Below are 19,554 nucleotides of genomic sequence, written 5' to 3' on the forward strand. Positions count from 1 at the left end.
AGAAACCAGAGGGAGATTTCTGCCCGAGCATGAGAATTCTATCTTGTGGGATTTTTTTTCTTCACAGCAAATAAGGTTTATGGATTGCAATGAGGAGTCTGTCGCATTAAAATAAGTCTTTTTACAGTATTTTCCCATTTAAGCCTCACATGGGCAGTATGCTGGATTGGGCCCGGAAAGGCAGACTCACTAGTTTTTCAATTTAGTTTGTTAATAGCCTGCCTTTCATAAAAGCATCAGGCACAATCACACCAATCCCTAAATCAATAGGATGATGCAGCAATGCCTCACAGAAATGATATTTTTGAAATAAATATATACCATTCAGCCAGGCCCGTTTGACATCAAATTTATATACTCAATAAGAAAGCACAATTAATGGTCCCGAACTGTATTTTCCTTCACCTATTTCACATTTCAAGAAGCACAGGATTTCTTAAGGAAAAAAAATAATAATAAAAGAAGAAAGAAAAAGAGCAAAAAAGCATTCCATTCATAAATGGAATGAAGGTATTAAAAAACAATGCTGGCTTGTTGGTGCCTCCCACAACCCATTCATCTTACCACCAATCTCATTTCTCTCTTCATTCTGGTTTTTGCACAGATGTTACTTCTTCAGAGAAAACTCTGACATCCCATTTAAAACAGCACCTCATTCTCTCTCTGTCCATTTACACTGCTTTTCATTGCATTTCATTACATTATATTTGTTAACTGTCATTCCTCCTCCCAACAAATGGAAGCTTCATCGGGGCAGGATCTTTGCTATTTTATTCAGGACTATATCCCTGGTGCCTATAAAAGTATCTGACTTCTGGTAAATTTCTAATGGAATTTCTTAAAGGATGGGTGAATGAATACAAATAAATTGATGAATGAACAAATACCTCATTTCCCTCCTAGGTATATTGATCATGAAACTGTGTGATCACATTCATACAGTTAAACAACCATAGAAGATATGTGTTACTTCCACTTACTCACTAAACCAATCAATCAATAACAACTTCTTAGTTTTGATGATATTTCCCTCTGGCGTGTGCACGGTATGTGTACACATGTTGGGGAGTATTCCATATTATTATAAATAATGCAAAGTAGCAATAAAACTATGCTGATTGGAGAACATTGCCACCATTACCAGGTTTACCTCTATCCTTCTTCTGTGTCCTGACATGCTAGGGAAAATTTTATCTCAACCTTTAGAGGTTTCCCATTTTTCTACCCCTCTAACATTTTTATCATTTATGCAAGTTTACCTGGTAGCAAAATTAGAGGTAAAGGAATTTTATGAAATATTGTTATGGGTTATTATGGGGAAACTTATGGTCTTTGAAATTTTTTTTTTCTTTTATGTGGCTCCTTTATTTTTTTATTTTTATTTTTATTTTTTATAATAAATTTATTTTTTATTGGTGTTCAATTTGCCAACATACAGAATAACACCCAGTGCTCATCCTGTCAAGTGCCCCCCTCAGTGCCCGTCACCCATTCCCCCCCACCCCCCACCCTCCTCCCCTTCCACCACCCCTAGTTCGTTTCCCAGAGTTAGGAGTCTTTATGTTCTGTCTCCCTTTCTGATATTTCCCACACATTTCTTCTCCCTTCCCTTATATTCCCTTTCACTATTATTTATATTCCCCAAATGAATGAGAACATATAATGTTTGTCCTTCTCCAATTGACTTACTTCACTCAGCCTAATACCCTCCAGTTCCATCCATGTCGAAGCAAATGGTGGGTATTCGTCGTTTCTAATGGCTGTGTAATATTCCATTGTATACATAAACATCTTCTTTATCCATTCATCTTTCGATGGACACCGAGGCTCCTTCCACAGTTTGGCTATTGTGGCCATTGCTGCTAGAAACATCGGGGTGCAGGTGTCCTGGCGTTTCATTGCATCTGTATCGTTGGGGTAAATCCCCAACAGTGTAATTGCTGGGTCGTAGGGCAGGTCTATTTTTAACTCTTTGAGGAAACTCCACACCTAATTAAGGACAGAAATCACATTTTAATTACTCTTTGTTGCTGAGTTTTATTTCATTGAATCCAATACATGGTAAGACTGAACTCTATGGGATCACAGACTATAGTTGGGTTTTGTTTGATGACTTCTGTAAAACACTTATTAAGGTGCCAGATCCAAATATATCTCAAGTAGAATTATCTTCCTACACTAGTATCAAGAGTATATTTTTTACCATGAGTGCATAGGTTTACTGTACTTGTATTCTGAAGAAGTTTGAGTTCATCCAACAAAAACCATCATTGTTGGACAGTAACAACTGGAGAAATTACAAAGAATTTCAGACTACAGTATGACAGAACTCCAAATTTGGGGGGGAAACAAATACTGTTCAGGAATAAATGTTTCAGCCAAGAACTAGCCTTAAGAGATTTCAGTAAATTGAAGAAGTCAAAATACTCCCTTAGCAATATTTGAACTGGTTATTAGACATTCTGTCCTAACCCTTATAGACATTCATTTTCTGAAGGAATCAGTCACTCTGAGGCAGGGAGAAGAAATCAGTGTCAAGACTGATCAGATCCAGGGATCCCTGGGTGACTTAGCAGTTTAGCGCCTGCCTTTGGCCAAGGGCATGATCCTGGAGTCCTGGGATCGAATCCTACATCGGGCTCCCTGCATGGAGCCTGTTTCTCCCTCTGCCTGTGTCTCTGCCCCCACCCACCCTCTCCGTGTCTCTCATGAATAAACAAAATATTAAAAAAAAAAAGACTGGTCAGATCCATAGAGAATTTCACTGGCAAATGCACAGATCCTGAGGATTGAGCTATGCCCTGTCCTGGGACTAAAGCCAGCTTTTAAACTTCCGGTGCAGGCTATCTGATTAAAAAAATAAAAATAAATAAATAAAAAATAAATAAAAGATTGAGGTATCTGAAGGAGCCTACCTTTCCCATGTGCCTTTTCCATGTACCACTGAGAAGTTACTGTGCTCGTAACTAAAAGGAAAGGACTGTTAATCATGTTTAGAGCATGCCACTGAAACAGTAGCAGAATAAACAGCTATGGAGGAAAAAATTGATGGCATCCAAGGGAGAATTTAAAGGGCTAATATCTACCTACTTTGTTGCAGGATATTCTGCCAAATTGTGGGGAAAAAAAAAAAAGTACATATGATGGTCTCTTCCTTCTAGGAGGGATCAACTATATGTAAACAAGTGCATCATAAATCAATGTGGAATATCACATTCAGAATTAGGGGAAGCCCAGGTTGTTTGTTCAAACAGGTTACAGAAAAGGGTGAATTTGAGCTGGACTGAAATGTATCATTGCCACAAGTATTTTTGAGTGGAATAAGGCTGATTGCCCTAAAGACAGATATTGGGTTTACTGTGCAACATCAGTCTAGTTCATTAACAATTGGTAGTTAAAAAAAAAATAATTGGCAGTTACTCTTACTGTGCCTATGTTTTGTGCTAGGCCTTGTACTAAGCAATGTAGAGTAATTATCTCATTTAATCATCACAACTTCTCTACAGATGTGGTAAATATCATTATTACTGTTTTCTTATAGATAAGGAAACTGAGGCACAGGAAGGATAATAACTTGTCCATGGTCCCACAGATGACAGAGTCAAGGCTCAAACCACAGTCCATCTGATGCTCAAAACATTGGACTCCAGTCTTCATTGTTAATAAAATCTAAGTCTAACAGAGTATTTATCATGATTTGGGTTATTGTTCTGAGCACTGTGAAAGTACAACTCATTCAAGACCACACTGTCATGCAAGTGCGGTTATTTCCTATTTTGCATATGAAGAATAGAAGCAGAGAGATAGGTAAATTTTACAAGGTCACATGGCTAGGAAGTTACAGAGCTGGGATTACAACCCCAGTAGCTGGTGTGAAGAGCCAAGTTCATAAGCTTTACATTCTAATTCCTCTCTAGTTTTATATTATGCCAAGTGTTCCCCATACATCTGCATATTCTATCCCATAGTCTAGTTTTAAGGTGCAGAGATGATAGTGATGATTAGTTTTTCACCATTCACCTGACTAGTTATTTTCATTTTGGACCAGAATTGTCTCTCTTGAGCATATAGAGAATGATCAGAGTGTCACAAAAGGTTCTCTTGGCTCAAGATCTTCTTTATGGACTCCAGTTAAGGTTTTGAATTTCCAGTCTTTGGATTCAATTTATTCTATAGGTCAGAATTTAAAGAAGAAATGTATTGGGGTGAACAGAGTGAACTTTACCAGAGATAAAACTGGTTGTGGTTAGCTGGAATGACTTTCCTTCAAAGAACGGACCACGTGATTGGTCAGTTAGGACAGAGAGAGGAGAATGAGGAGATGCAAAAGGGAGAATATGAAGTGGGCAGCTAGGCACTTAGCAGACATTAATCTGGGCCCTCAGCTCTGAGGAGAGAAAAAGAATCTACTAAAAGAGAAGAGAGAATCTCTCAGGGGAGAATATATAGAGAATAAAAATCCTTCTTGGCCTCTGCATCATTTCCCTTAGTCTGAACTTTGTTTCAGGAACTGTGGCCTAGACCCATAGGACAACAGAGAAATATCAGCCCTGATGCAGCCACATCCCCATATCTGCAGCAGGTAAAGACACAGAGAGAAGTCACCATTATGTAAAACAGGAGGCTGAAAAAGTGAATGGTACTGGCCAGTACTAATTATTTCTATTTTGGTGTGCAGGCAAATTGCTCCCTTCCCTCTGTGTGGGGTTTTTCTGTTGTGATCACCTCTCCTTTATATGCCTTGCCCACTCAGGGGACCTGATTTTAAGGCTCAGTTTTGTCAATTTTGGGTCATGTGTTCAGGCCAATTCACTTCACCTCCTGGGCCATTGCATCTTTACATACATGCTATTGTTGTAGCTTCTATTTGTCAAGCATGTAAATTATGAGTGCCAAATACACAAAGTACTTTCCCTACTTGGCTCTGGATAACATGCTGATCAACACTATGAGGCAAATGTTCTTAATCCCACTTAATGGGCAGGAAAATGGACATTCGGACACTCTGTAACTTACTTGTGATTAGAGAGCTTAGGGGAGTCAAGCCAGAATTTGAACTCAGGTCTGTTTGATTTCAGAACTGATGCATTTCAGCATACAGACTTCCTGTTTTCTTATATTGTATCTAATCTCTTGTTGCAGAATGAAAAAGCTAAAGGAAAGAAACGAGAAAGAGAATGAGGCAGGAGGAGGAAAGAAAGAAAGAAAGAAAGAAAGAAAGAAAGAAAGAAAGAAAGAAGAAAGAAAGAAAGAAAGAAAGAAAGAAAGAAGAAAGGAAGAAGGGAGGGAGGGAGAAGGAAGGAAGGAAAGAAAGAGGGAAGGAAGGAAGATTTTGTTTTTTTCAAAGGTTTATTTTGGGCATCAGTATGCTGGAGTCCCCAGGCTTTGACACAGACAGAAGTAGGAAAATATCCTTGGCACCAACCTACTAAGCAGATGAGAACAATTTCTACTCCATGGTCCCACATTCCTGATTCTCCCCAAGACCTGAAACTTTGTGTCTCTGATTTTGTTTGCTGGACTGCAGAGGTGAGTGTGGGATGGTGGAGTGGGGGTGGGAAGTAATATAATTTAGTTTAAATTGCAGTTTTAAGCAACACAGACACTTGGATATTATTTTTATGTACTAGAATATGCCACTCAGCATATTCATCTGGGCATACTTAAACCTAAACCCACCTCTTGAGGCTGCACTTGTAGTAAATAGCATTAAAATTTGGGTAGAGGATGGAAATCTGAGATTTGTGAGTTGTGGGTGTTTACTGGAAGACAACAAAGGCCACAGATCAACCCAACATGAATGCCATGTCCACTGCCCAGTGATGCCTGAGAATCAGGGAAACAGTCAAGAGGCCAGCTCATCTACTGGCCACACTAGTCCACCTGCCAACACGCTGCAACACACTCTGTTACCTGGAAATGGAGAAAATCTATAACAGAAAGGAGATGTAATGAGATGTTGGCTTTAATTCTGAAGAGGAGGGAAGCCCTGGTGGCGCAACGGTTTAGTGCCACCTGCAGCCTGGGGTATGATCCTGGGGACCCTGGATCGAGTCCCATGTCAGGCTCCCTGCATGGAGCCTGCTTCTCCCTCTGCCTGTGCCTCTGCCCCTCTCTGTTTCTATGAATAAATAAATAAAATCTTTTAAAAAAATTCTGAAGAGGAATTCAAAACGCATGAATTAAAGTTGCCCATAATTTAATCATAGAAGACATAGGTTCCAAGTCCATTTAGTGGACAAGAAGCTGCACATTCAGAATCACAGTTAATTTTCAGCTGGATTTCTTTCCTCTGTGGATATAGTATCTACCACTGGCATAACTCTTGACTCAAAATCAGCACCTGGAATATCTAAACTAGGTTTCCTACCTCTCTGCCCAATCCAGCCACAGTATGGAAGGAAAAGAGGATAAAAGGAATCTTCTCAATGACTATGGTTCTCTAATCACTGTTTCCAAGTCATTTATTCCAAACATCAGCCACACTGAAGCTGGGATATAGTGCAGTCAATCACCTTAAAGCTTAAGGGTTCCCTTCTATAAACACCTAGTATACAGGCAACGGATGCTCAAACCTTCCATTGGCCTGTACTGATTCTCAGCAGGCTCCCCATACGTGGTTTGTGTGAGTTCATATCAGTATGTAAAAGTTAATTAATAAACTGTCCAGCATCCATTTCTCAGGTTACCTGCTACTTCTCTCATCAAGATAAAGACCTTGTCCAAGTCTCTCAGCTTTGCCACCATATGGACACTCTCACTGGTCCTCATCATTCAATGACTCCTACAAATATCTGTATAGTACTTACACTCCTTAAATGACTTCAACACATAGTATCTGATCTCATCCACACAATATTCTCCCCTTCCTCCAAATCATTACTTTTTTCTCACTTTAGAGTTGAAGAAACAGAGATCCAGAAAGTGATCCAAACAGGAAAAAAGACAGAAAACAAAAAACAAACAAACAAACAAAAAAACCCAGCAGAGCTACAGCTTAAATTTAGGTTTCATGGCAGTGGACCCCTGGCTGTGGCCTATGGATTTAGGTCTGAACACCCAAAACTTTCTTCATCTACATCACTCCTCACTGTGCCACTACTGCATCAGGCAGGCCACTGTAGTCCTATAAGCCTTCCCTTTGAGTGTTCTGTTTAAAGATCTCAGTCAAGTACATTTTTGTTGTTGTATTCTACTTCTCAGTGGAGAAGTCTTTCAACTAACTTTCAGAACCAATAAATAATAAGTTCATTCACACCACAGTGCAATTGATACTATCTAAAATGCATATGACTTTTCAGAATATTTGAATTTTGAGATAAAATTAATTGGAGACTCCAAGAAATTAATTCCCAATAGTGGAATTTTAGACATTACAATAACTGGATTTGGGCTATTTGAGTCTATGAATACCAAGCCTTTTCAAGAACTTCTATCTACCAACCACTTCTTTATTTGTTTTATTATAAATTTATTTTTTATTGGTGTTCAATTTGCCAATGTATAGAATAACACCCAGTGCTCATCCCATCAAGTGCCCACCTCTGTGCCCGTCACCCAGTCACCCCCACCCCCCAACCACTTTCCCTTCCACCACCCCTAGTTCGTTTCCTAGAGTTAGGAGTCTTTCATGTTCTGTCTCCCTTTCTGATATTTTCCACTCATTTTTTCTCCTTTCCCCTTTATTCTCTTTCACTATTTTTTATATTCCCCAAATGAATGAGACCATATAATGTTTGTCCTTCTCCAATTGACTTATTTCACTCAGCATAATACCCTCCAGTTCCATCCACGTCGAAGCAAATGGTGGGTATTTGTCGTTTCTAATGGCTGAGTAATATTCCATTGTATACATAGACCACAGCTTCTTTATCCATTCATGTTTCGATGGACACTGAGGCTCCTTCCACAGTTTGGCTATTGTGGCCATTGCTGCTAGAAACATCGGGGTGCAGGTGTCCTGGCGTTTCATTGCATCTGTATCTTTGGGGTAAATCCCTAGCAGTGCAATTGCTGGGTCATAGGGCAGATCTATTTTTAACTCTTTGAGGAACCTCCACACAGTTTTCCAGAGTGGCTGCACCAGTTCACATTCCCACCAACAGTGCAGGAGGGTTCCCCTCATCCTCTCCAACATTTGTGGTTTCCTGCCTCTTCTTTAGATCTCCTTTTGCCTTAAGGTCATTGCAGCTAAAATTGGGGTTGGAAAACCAACTCTATGATTGGTAAAATGTGGAAGAAAAAGAATGATTTGTAAAAGCATCTTTGAGTTAAAAAGTTTTCTTGTACTACCTATTACAAGGCCTAAAACTCCACAATTAGTCATTTATTCCTTTAGGTCACACATTACTTTCCCCATATATATCTTTTAAAGTCGAAAAAGGTCTGAGAGTAAGACTTCATGAAGTTATTTTCAATGGCTAATACTTCATGATAAATGAGATAATCAGATACCTTCCACCATCACAAGAAAAGCCATAGCACATGCCTGACAAATGGTAAGTACTCAGTGACTGTAACTACTGTCATTTTATTATCAGAGAATTAGGGCCAAGTACCACATCTGCATTTTGGGCTACTATTAATGTAGAGGTATTGACATGTAACTCCTTAATTTTTCCTTCATCTCTGCATGATCAAGGACAAAATACTTAATAGCTCTGAAACTCATTTGCCCCACTTAAAAATGATATTAATAATTTTTACCGGGATCCCTGGGTGGCGCAGCGGTTTAGCGCCTGCCTTTGGCCCAGGGCGCGATCCTGGAGACCCGGGATCGAATCCCACGTCGGGCTCCCGGTGCATGGAGCCTGCTTTTCCCTCTGCCTATGTCTCTGCCTCTCTCTCTGTGACTATCATAAATAAATAAATTAATTAATTAATTAAAAAAAAAGATTTAAAAAAAATAATTTTTACCTCATTGGTAATTATAAAGAATAAGTAAAAAAATTAGTGCATGTAATAAAATATATATTTATCTAAAAATATAAGGATTCATTAAAAGCAAAGGCATCCACTATGCATTCAACGGTACAAACAGTACTGTTTGTACACCCACGTGCCAGCAATACCACAAATTCAGCTTCATCTTGAAAGAAAGAAAAATGATCATTTTCTTTTTTTGTTGTTATTGATCTTTTATATTTTTCAATAAAATATATATATTTAAAGTGTAAAACATGATGATTTGACATATATATATATATAATGAAATGATGACTGTTGTCAAGATACTTAACACATTCATCTCTGGGACAGACTCCTGGGTGGGTCAGCAGTTGAGCATCTGCCTTCTGTCCCGGGGCATGATCCTGGAGTCTCGGGATCCCTGCAAGGAGTCTGCTTCTCCCTCTGCCTATGTCTCTGGCTCTCTCTCTGTGTGTCTCTAGTGAATAAATAAATAAAATCTAAAAACAAACAAATTCATCTCTTCTCATAATTATAATTTTTTCTATCATTTTTTTTCATTTTATATGGCCAGAATATCTGAAACCTATTCTCATCAAATTCCAGTGTTCAACACATTATTATTAAGTGTCATCAGCATGATCTACATTAGGTGTCTATACTTATCTATAAAACTGCAACTTTGTACCCCTTTCCCAGCATTTCCCCCTTTTCCCCACCTCTCTTCCCCTGGTAATCACTTTTCTACTCTTCATCTCTTTGGCAGTAAAAAGTAAAAGGCAGCCTCTCAGGGATCTTTGAACATATAAATAGCTGCAAATGCCATTGTTTATCACTTCTTTGCCCACTGAACTGGATGTAGGTATCTGCCTGGGTGGTATCTCTACATAATCCCTTGAACTAACTTCCTATAAGGCTGTAGGCTGGGATATTTGATGCTTTAATAGTAGTATCTTTTGGCCAACTCTGGGAAATACATGTTGGGTGGAGTTCCTGACTCATGACTTTCCATCAGTAGGGTCTACATAATGCTGAATATAGTGTCAGTTCTAATTCTAGTTCTAAGGGGATAGAGTGGGAACCCCTTTTGTCTATTAAATTATCCCTTAATTTGGGGGATTAATACTTGATAACTATAGGTATTATGATTTTGAAATATTTCACTCTGTCCTAATGCATGTCTTCTGAACACAATAACAAAACCAAAAATGAAAGTTGGAGTGGGTTTGTTTGGACCTTAGAGACATGTGTAATGCTCCTCAAATAAGATTTTTACCTAGAATACTAGTTCTATGTGTCAAAACTGAGGCCTGAATCAGAATTCTGGGAGATACTATGTCTAGGAAAAGATCAACTCCAGAGACTTCTTGAAATTGATCTCAGTGAAAATCTATTCTACTTGAGAATGGGAAACAATTCCCCACTTAGACTGCTTTTGAAGCTTACAAGTATACCAGTAAGGGTGAGTGTATTTAGTGGCAATTGTGGCAAGAACCTCCTTTGCTCTTTAGAATGTGCTTCACATGACTAGACAAATGTGAGGAACCCTGGTCCCTCTTGTCCCAGGGACAAAACCCCAGAGGGCAGTCTCTGGGATGTTCTTGCCTCTAATACCTTCCCCACCAACAGACCAGAGTTGTCTGAGACAAACAATTGTGGCTACATGTGCTTTTGGCCTCTTTGATTTCTCAAGGGTTTTTTAAAAGATTTTATTTCTTTATTCATGAGAGACACACAGAGAGAGGCAAAGACATAGGGAGAGGGAGAAGCACGTTCCTTGAGGGAAGCCTGATGCCGGACTCTATCCCGGGACTCCAGGACCATGCCCTGAGTCAAAGGCAGATGCTCAACCACTGAGCCACCCAGATGTCCCCATTTCTCATGATTTTAAACTCTCTTGCTTTCATGTGACATTCCCAATCTCTATCCATGTTCTTTATAGCTTTTTGCCTTCCTTATCTTTTTTAAGGGTTTATTTATTTATTTAAGAGAGACCACGGGTGGGCAGAGGGGCAGAAGGAGAGGGACAAACAAGGAGGGGCTCGATCCCAGGACCCTGAGATCATGACCTGTGCTGAAGTCAGACACTTAACCAACTAGGTGTCCCATGCCTTATCCTCCTTAAATGATCCTTTCTTCTGGATATTTTTTAATAGATTATAAAAAATATTAAACTAATCTCTGCACCCAATGTAGGGCTAAAACCCACAACCCTGAGATCAAGAGTCACATGCTTTACCAAGTGAGCCAGCTAGGTGACCCATGGAATTCCTGATTAGCTTCAGAGAGCATTATCACTCCTGCCTCTGTCACATGGATTTTGGCCCCACACTCTCTGGCCATAGGGTAACCTATATCCCTACATCACTATCTCAGCCGGACTAGCTCTAAGATAAACACATGACTGCATCTCAAGGTCTCTACTTACCATATTCTTAAATTCCTTTTAAGTTCCCATGGCTTTTCATGAAGATTCTGATTGTTTTTAAAACACACACACACACACACACAACTGGAAAACGTAAATTTTACAAATTATCAAACATACTCATGTCTATAGAAGTAACTTTTTGGGCAGCACCGGTGGTTCAGCGGTTTAGTGCCACCTTCAGCTTGGGGTGTGATCCTGGAGCCCCGGGATCCAGTCCTGCGTCGGGCACCCTGCGTGAAGCCTGCTTCTCCCTCTGCCTGTGTCTCTGCCTCTCTCTCTCCCTGTGTCTCTCATGAATAAATAAATAAAATCTTTGGAAAAAAAAAAGAAGTAACATTTTTACATCTTTTAAAAAAATGTGGTAGGAGTATTGAGGTAGGGTAAAAGAATGAAGATCTCAACCCCCAGGCTTCAACTGAGGTTAAAAAAAAAAGTGCCTCTGAGCAGGAAATGAAGCCTTAGCTCCTAAAGATGAAATTTTCCACTCTCCCAATATTGTGAATAGCTGGCCCTGTGTAACATTTTCCTTCATGAACTAAAACTGCCTGTCACAAAAGTTTTTGATAGGCACTCACCCCTATTTGAATCTGGGCTGTAAATATTTGCCCAGACCCTAAAACTGATGCCCTAACTTTACAATGCACATATTGCATAAATATATGTTGATAAATAAACTTGCAAGCTGGTATATGCGTTGCATGTAAACTCTCTTTTTTTTAAGCAAAGATTTGAATTTTATAGACTGTAAAATATGGATATTGCTCTATTTATCTTGATGTACCTCTATGAAAAGGTGACTGCTGTGATTGGAAAGTCATGCCGTATAACTAAAATAAGGTACTTTATTTAGAATTTTAAGATATCCTCTGCCCAATATGTATAAACATAACTATCTTGAAAAATTAGTTGTTTATTGCATAAATATTTTCAAGTGCTCTAGCTATAATACAGAGTGGTTTATAAGCATTGTGAGATGGGAGATGCTGGTCACTGCTATAAATACAGGTTTCAAGGATTCTAGTTGGCCAGTGTAGGTTAAGAAGTCTAGTAATGAGCTCAGGTGCTATGGGGGAATAATACAATCAAATAGCAACAACAATAATAAACTCGATAAAATGTTAGAAAATTATTTTTATTTTAAGTACTTATACTAAGAAAACTTATTCTTCAAAGCACCAGATTGTGAATATTTTAGGCTTTGTGGCCAGGTGTGGACTTTGTTGCATATAGTTCTCCTTTTATATGTCTGTTATTTTTTTGACACTATACTTTTAAAAAGATAAAAGCCATTCTTAGCTCATAGGTCATGGTTTGCTTACCCTACCTCTAGAGCAAAGGTGTTAAGATTCTTTTAAACACAGAAAACTTTTATTTAACCCTTACGGTAACTACAGTAATCAAAATCAGCCCAAGTGGAGTGGCTGGAAGGCTGTTGGCAGTCCTAGGACTCCACCTACGCTAGTTTCTCTTCTTGGTCTTAGATAGCCCAGAGGCAACCCACACAGAGCATGAGTGCTCTTGGAGACAGCAGCTTAGATATCAGATATCTGTACCTCAGAGAATTCCCAAAACTTTCAGCAGTAACAAAAGTGTGCAAGTATCAAAAAATGCTCAGACCTTATATCAACAAGGAAGGAAGCACATAATAGGTTGACAGGTATCATGTGTACATTTTGTCTATGGAATTACTATGTTCAGTATCGCAAGTAAAAATCACTTTCTTTATCTCTCACAATACATCATGTCTTTAATAGAAATGCCTTTACAGTACTCATTTCCTTTTTTGTCCCAGTTCTACCAGAAGGAGCATACTTTTATCTCCTTACACCCAGAATATCTGTGCAAGACTCTGAATTGATTCCCTTGCAGGTTCCTTATAGACTCTACACTCTTTGCCCTAGCCAGCCTACCCTAGATAGGCTAAGTTTGCAATTACATTGATTTGATTCAGTCTCCCCATTCTTTCAATAACCTACATTCAATTCAATTCACTTGATCACTGATCAGATATTTATGATGCCTTGCATTTAATGTGCTAGAAACTGCAGGATCCTCAGATACATGTTAGAGTGTCTGCCTTCTAATAGAAGAGATAAGACAGTGACAGAATAACTGTGATAGAAGGTGGAATGTGACAAGAACCATTTGAGTAGTGCAAGCAAAGTTCAGTAAAGTGCTACAGAGAATTTCTGGCCAGTGAGATGCAGAAGATTTGAGAAGTCACTGAAGATTTACTAGGAGGTCACTACAGAAAGATGGAAGTGGCAGGAAATTGTGGTGAAGAGAAAGGCATGAGCAAATGCATGGTAGTAGGAAAGCATAGAGATCATTCTGGAAGTTGTGGCCATATAATTTTAGTAGTTAAGTGATGGAACAAACCTGGAGAAGGAGTTAAGCCACATCTGTAGAAAGCCTAGGATGCCAAGCCATGTTGTTTGAGTTGTACTCAGTGGAATTTGGAGAACAGCCTATGTGGTTTGAAGTCCCTATACCCTATGATTAGGTGAATGTATGGTTGGTTTGCATAGCCATGAATAGTGAAAGGGCTCTGAACTGATAGGGAACTCATGGATTTGAATTTCTGTGATAGCTGCCTCTGCTTCATTATTCTAGATTATCAATAAACCAAAGGAAAATAAATGAAATGATCGTTTACATTTCTACTGTGAAATGTGTGTATGGACTATGGAGTGATGGTGCTATATGCAAAGTGAGAAAGGGTTCTAGAAAATGACAAGAATAACTGGGGTGGATTTCCAAGAACAGATGAGATACAGTGGGGTTGTGTTCAGTAAAAATGGAAAATAAAAAAAAAATTTGTCTGTAACCTTTTCAATGTAATACTGCAGATCAAAGCTTCCTGCCACCCTCACATTAGATCATGAAATCCTAAGGGAAGGAAGCATATTTGCTTTGATTCTTGTTTGTATTCCCAGCACATAGCAGAGAGCCTGGCTCGTAACAACCACTCAGTAAATGTTGCTTGAATGAATGATCTCTCCAAACTCCATCAAAACCTCTGCTCCAGAGGAAAATCTGTAACCAAATGCATGCTAACGAATGAATGATTATCCATATGTTAAAAGGAATTTCCCTTGTAAGAAATGAATATGGAATAGCCCATTGCCAAATAAGTTCAATTTTAATGGCAGCACACATAGAAGAGAAAGAATATTTAGAAGAGCAATAATGGTCTACATAGCTGGATTCCCAATGGACTATTTCCCACCTTTTCTACATCTGGGGCCCCTTGATTCCCATCTAAAAGCCTAGATATTACAAGTACAACTGACTTTAACTAAGCTTACTCTGTCTTATGCTGCCACATGGCAAGAAAAGAACGTCTGAATCAGACCCTGTAGATAATCCTAATTTTTTTCCAGATTGTAAAGAAAGCCGTGTGCTACCATCCCCCTGAGGGAGTCACCAGGCTCTAAGTCCAGTGTCCTGATTACTTGGTCTCCCTATCTGCAAAAAACTTCTAACCTTTCATATGGGAATCCTTCCACAGATAAAACACTCACTCTGCTATATCAGGCTGTATTTGTGTTAAATTCTCTTCCTTCAGCATTTAGGAGATTTGACATGCCTTGTATTCATGGTTTCCACCTGGCTTCTCTGATTAATGCCTACTGCATACAGCTTAGACAAAATAATATTGTTGGTCAAAATGGCTATCAGAGTGGGAAGGGTTCTAGAAAATGGCAAGAATATCTTCTCAGAGTGGGAAGATGCTCTAATGGTTCAATTTCAAGTATATAAAACGTCTGTACCTAAATATAGTTTCTGCATTGATGTTAAATGTGTCATCATTGCTTCCACTTGAGCATGGTACACAGTCTCCATGCCACATTCTGAAACATTCTGAGCAGTTTTGAAGAGAAAACAGCAAGAATATAAAAATTGCAATAAATACAAATACCATTTGCTGCTTTAATCCAACTGTATCAACCTGTATACAGAGGCGAAATTTTATCAAAACACTATGAACTAATGAAAGTCTTGTCTATGTTGCATTTTTCACTGGCCACAAATAAATTAACCAACACCTTCCGTTTCTAGTGACAGAAACCCAACTCAAACCAGCATCAGCCAGAATTTTATGAAGAATGAGTTGCCTTTCATAACTGTCAAGTACAGTATGGTGTTGCTTCAGTACAAGCTGGCCAAGCAGCTCAGATAGCATCATCAGGGACCCAAGGCTCCTTCTCCAGTATTCTTAATACCTTCTGTGACACAGACATGTTGGTTTTCAGAACATCAAGATCCTAGCTGAGACACAGCACCTTCCTGGATAGAAGTATTAGTTTCCTATTGTTGCTGTAACAAATTACTATGAACTTGATGACTTAAAACAACACAAATTTATTATCTTTACAGTTCTGGGGGCAGACATCTGCAATAGATCCCATGGGGCTAAAATCAAGGTGCTGACAGGGCTGCATTCCTTTCTGAAGATTCTCAGGACTTTCTTGCCTTTTCCTGCTTCTAGAGGATGCTTGCATTCATTGGCTCACAATCGTATCACTCTGTGCTGTTCTTGTCACATCTTCTCTAACTCTTCTGCCTTCCTCTTTCACTTTTAAGAATGCTTGTGATTATATTAGACCCTCCATAAAATCCCACAGAATCTTCCCATCTTAAGACTTTCAACCTAATTCCATTTGCAAAGTTTCTTTAGCCATGTAAAGTAATATATTTACAGGTTCTGGAGATTCGGAGGGCCATTATTCTGCCTACCACAACAAGTTTGGCAAAAAAAAAAAAAAAAAAAAAATTCCTTGGAAGAACTTTGAGTGATCTGGCTTATTTGATGTGATAACCTCCAATCAACCTCTTTGCCTAGGAGGACTGTATACTCTGATTGGCTAGCTGGAGGTCACATGACACCATGTCTGCTAATGAGGGGCCAGGCTTGATGGTTTGGTTTTGAATCATACCACGTGGAACGGTTTCTCTGTGGGGGAAAAAAGGGAATTTCTTATTAGAGGTTACTTTTTGAGGGCCTCAAAAAGAGAGGTCCCAAAGAGAACACAAAAGGAAGGTAAAAATATAAAGAGTGCTACCGCCCCTCACAACCTCATCATGGGCTAGCTCTGACTCTTCTCATGTCAGCATGTAAATGGACCCTTGGTAAAGGACCTATTTCTCAAATGGGGTCTTTCCTTTCCCATTCATCTAGTCTCCTACTCCTTCCTTAGAACCAGTGACAGCTTTTCCTTCAGAACTCCCATTCCTTGTGCCTGCAAGGTGGCAAGATCTGCTCTGTCTCAGAGGAGAGGCAATTGTTCATGGGCAGAGCTATCCCTCCAAGGGCAGCAGCTCCTCTGCATTTGGGCATTAATTCATAATCAAACATTGATGAATCATCCTATTTTACTGAAAAGTACAGTCCTTAAGTCAACCACCTAATCTAAGGGAAGAAATTAAACTCTAAACCAACATAAACACATTACAAGTCATTAGTGTAATTAAAAAGGAATGTATAATTAAAACATTTGTGTATTTTAGCTCAAATTCATCTGCGGTCGGAAATTTTAATGAACTGTTCATCAAAGAAGTCTCGGGAGTCTGGGGATAAGTTTAGCATAACAAGAAACTGAATGTTTTCTTCCCTCTGCTTCAGGAGCCCCATTCCCTCTGGTTTCTAAAAAGCAACCTGTCATTGGTTCCACCAAACTAATAATGATTCTAAGTGGTTATGATTGCTTCTGTGTTTTAAACTGATGTTATCTTTTTATCCCTTAAGAATCATGTTTTTCATAATTACTTCTCTTTTGTCCTTTCCTTAAGACAAATGATTTTGTAATTAGCGATGAAGGAAGGAGTCGTCACTCCAAGACATCTGTCAAGTTGTCAGGAAGTATGTCTCCCTGTAGCTATATTTAAACTTTCTGTTTAATAGCCTCTTGCTTTATTTCACAAGAACATCTCTGTGGAATCATGCCTAGGATCCCCTAATGATCAGGTTCTATAAAACATAGAGCAATTAGACTGCAAGAAATATTGCTCCCCAGAATGTCCTTCCTATTCATAATGTGCACCTCTCCCTCCTAACACTCCCTTTCTTGGGACTCCCCACCCACATGGATGTTTCCTTCCTCACACTCTGGTGGGCTCTAGTTTTAGGCTCTAGCAGATGAGATGGTGGAGTGTGTCAACAATTAGCCTAACAATTTCTCCAACTTCAGCATTCAGTTGTAACAATGCTCTGTCTCCAAATGAATGGCAAGCCATTGAAAGAAACAAAATACATCTCCCTTGGAGGGAGCAAAGCCTTAACAGTGCTGTGTATTTCCCTGCACCCTACAGAGAAATGACATGCTTGCTCACATGTTTGTAGTTCTTCTGTATCACCTGCAGTAAGAAAGAGCATCCCGGTGACTCCTAAAGCCTCCTTGCTTAGAAACTGAATCCAGACTGACAGAAACATTCTGTGGAGTGCTGAGAAATATGGACAGTTCCTCTTACCATAGGATTCAAGGTTACTGTCAATCTACAATACCCATGCCATTCTGTCAGTAGCTAACACCCTAAATGTCACAGAAATCTCAAGATGCTCTAATCACTCTTTATTTTTCAATAGCCCATTTAACCCATGACTCTTGTTCTTCATAACAGAAAGCTGGTATAGGGAGGGGAGAGATTTTCGGAGAGCCATACACCAAGGATCAGATAGATCCAGAGATAGCAAAACTTAGTGAACTCCTAGACTGATTGTGACTTTTCACCTGGCCTGGACAGAGATGGAGACAGGACTGACCCATATTGAATGAAGGTTTGAATGTTTGGGTACTCTACCAGCCTTTCCCTCTCTCAAGACACCCATACTACTGGCCTGGATCCCAGGGACCTGCCTGCCAAACCCTTGAAATTAGCTGGAAATTATCAGGATAAAGTGGGAAAACTATTGCTTAAGCTACTTTTCCTTACAAGGGCATTTTCATTTAACAGTAGACTCTTAAAGATCAAAAAGGCTCCATGAAACAAAAAAGAACTGTTATAAATTAGAGGCATCAGAGGGGTTAGGGAGTTAAAATATTTGCTTTCTCATGAGGACCAGCATACTGGTCTTGGATCCCTTCTCAGTGCATCATGCAGTGCTTGCTTATTCTTTCAGCATGAGTATAGTCATGAGCATAGTGCAAGTTGTGGGCAGAGATATGACAAACTCTGTAGATGAAAGGATAAGGAAAATAATTAAATCAGTGTGTTTACTTTTCTGGTTAGTTTCCCAACCTATTCCTTCATGGAGCTCATGGATCACAATTATATTGAAGATGAAATAAAATCACAAGATACCTCTGAGCTTCCGATTCTCTTTTTCTATTCCAAATGCCACTCCTTCCTTATAGCTATTTCAATCTTCCTTACATTCTTTTCACTCCTATTTCATCTTTTTAGAAACCATTCTTCACATTAGTGTCAGACCTAAAATACTAGTTGTAGCACTGCTTTGTCTTTCTGCTGTCAAGAGGATAAAAAGGCTCCCCAACACCTATGTGTTAATGCATAGTTTCATGTCAACTGCCCTCACCGCATCCATCCTTGTTGTTCATCATTTCTCAGCAGTGGACTTTCTGATCTCATTAAATTGGGTACCTCCCTTTGCTCCACCCACTTCACCTGACTCCCTGTTGTCTCAACTTATTGGCAATATTGCAGAAAGTAGAAATATTGAGAAGATCTGAAAATACCATGTAGCAGCCACGTCAGCCCTAGTCTCTTACTTCTAGACTTCCACAAGAAAGAAATGAATTTCACCTGTATGACCTGTTAGTTACACATATTCAAGGACAGGTGATCCCTCTCCTTTATTTGTTCCTTGGTTTGTTTATTTATTTATTTGATGATGCAGTGAATACTCTAAAACTCTTTAATTTAAATGATGAAAACTCCCTTGGAGCCCTTATTTGGAAGGTGCTAACTATCCACCACTTCTAATGTTCATCTTTGGACTCCCTTTCCTCTTTGGCAGTGTTTTGCCTAACAAGTGCCTAAAGGGGAAAAATATTATATAAACATAAAATTGTATTCCTATTCCTATTATACCACTCATTTAGTCAGTAATATCTATGGTCCTGGGTGGTGCTTTCTGACTTTTATGTAAACTTGCAAACATTTAGAGGCATAGCTTGAGTGCAGAGAAGTAACCCAAAAAACTTTTCCTTAAATGTTTTTCAGACTATAGCACTCTAAAAGTTGTGGGTGGAATA

The sequence above is a fragment of the Canis aureus genome, chromosome 6, assembly GCF_053574225.1.
Source record: "Canis aureus isolate CA01 chromosome 6, VMU_Caureus_v.1.0, whole genome shotgun sequence".
NCBI classification, from domain to species: Eukaryota; Metazoa; Chordata; class Mammalia; order Carnivora; family Canidae; genus Canis; species Canis aureus.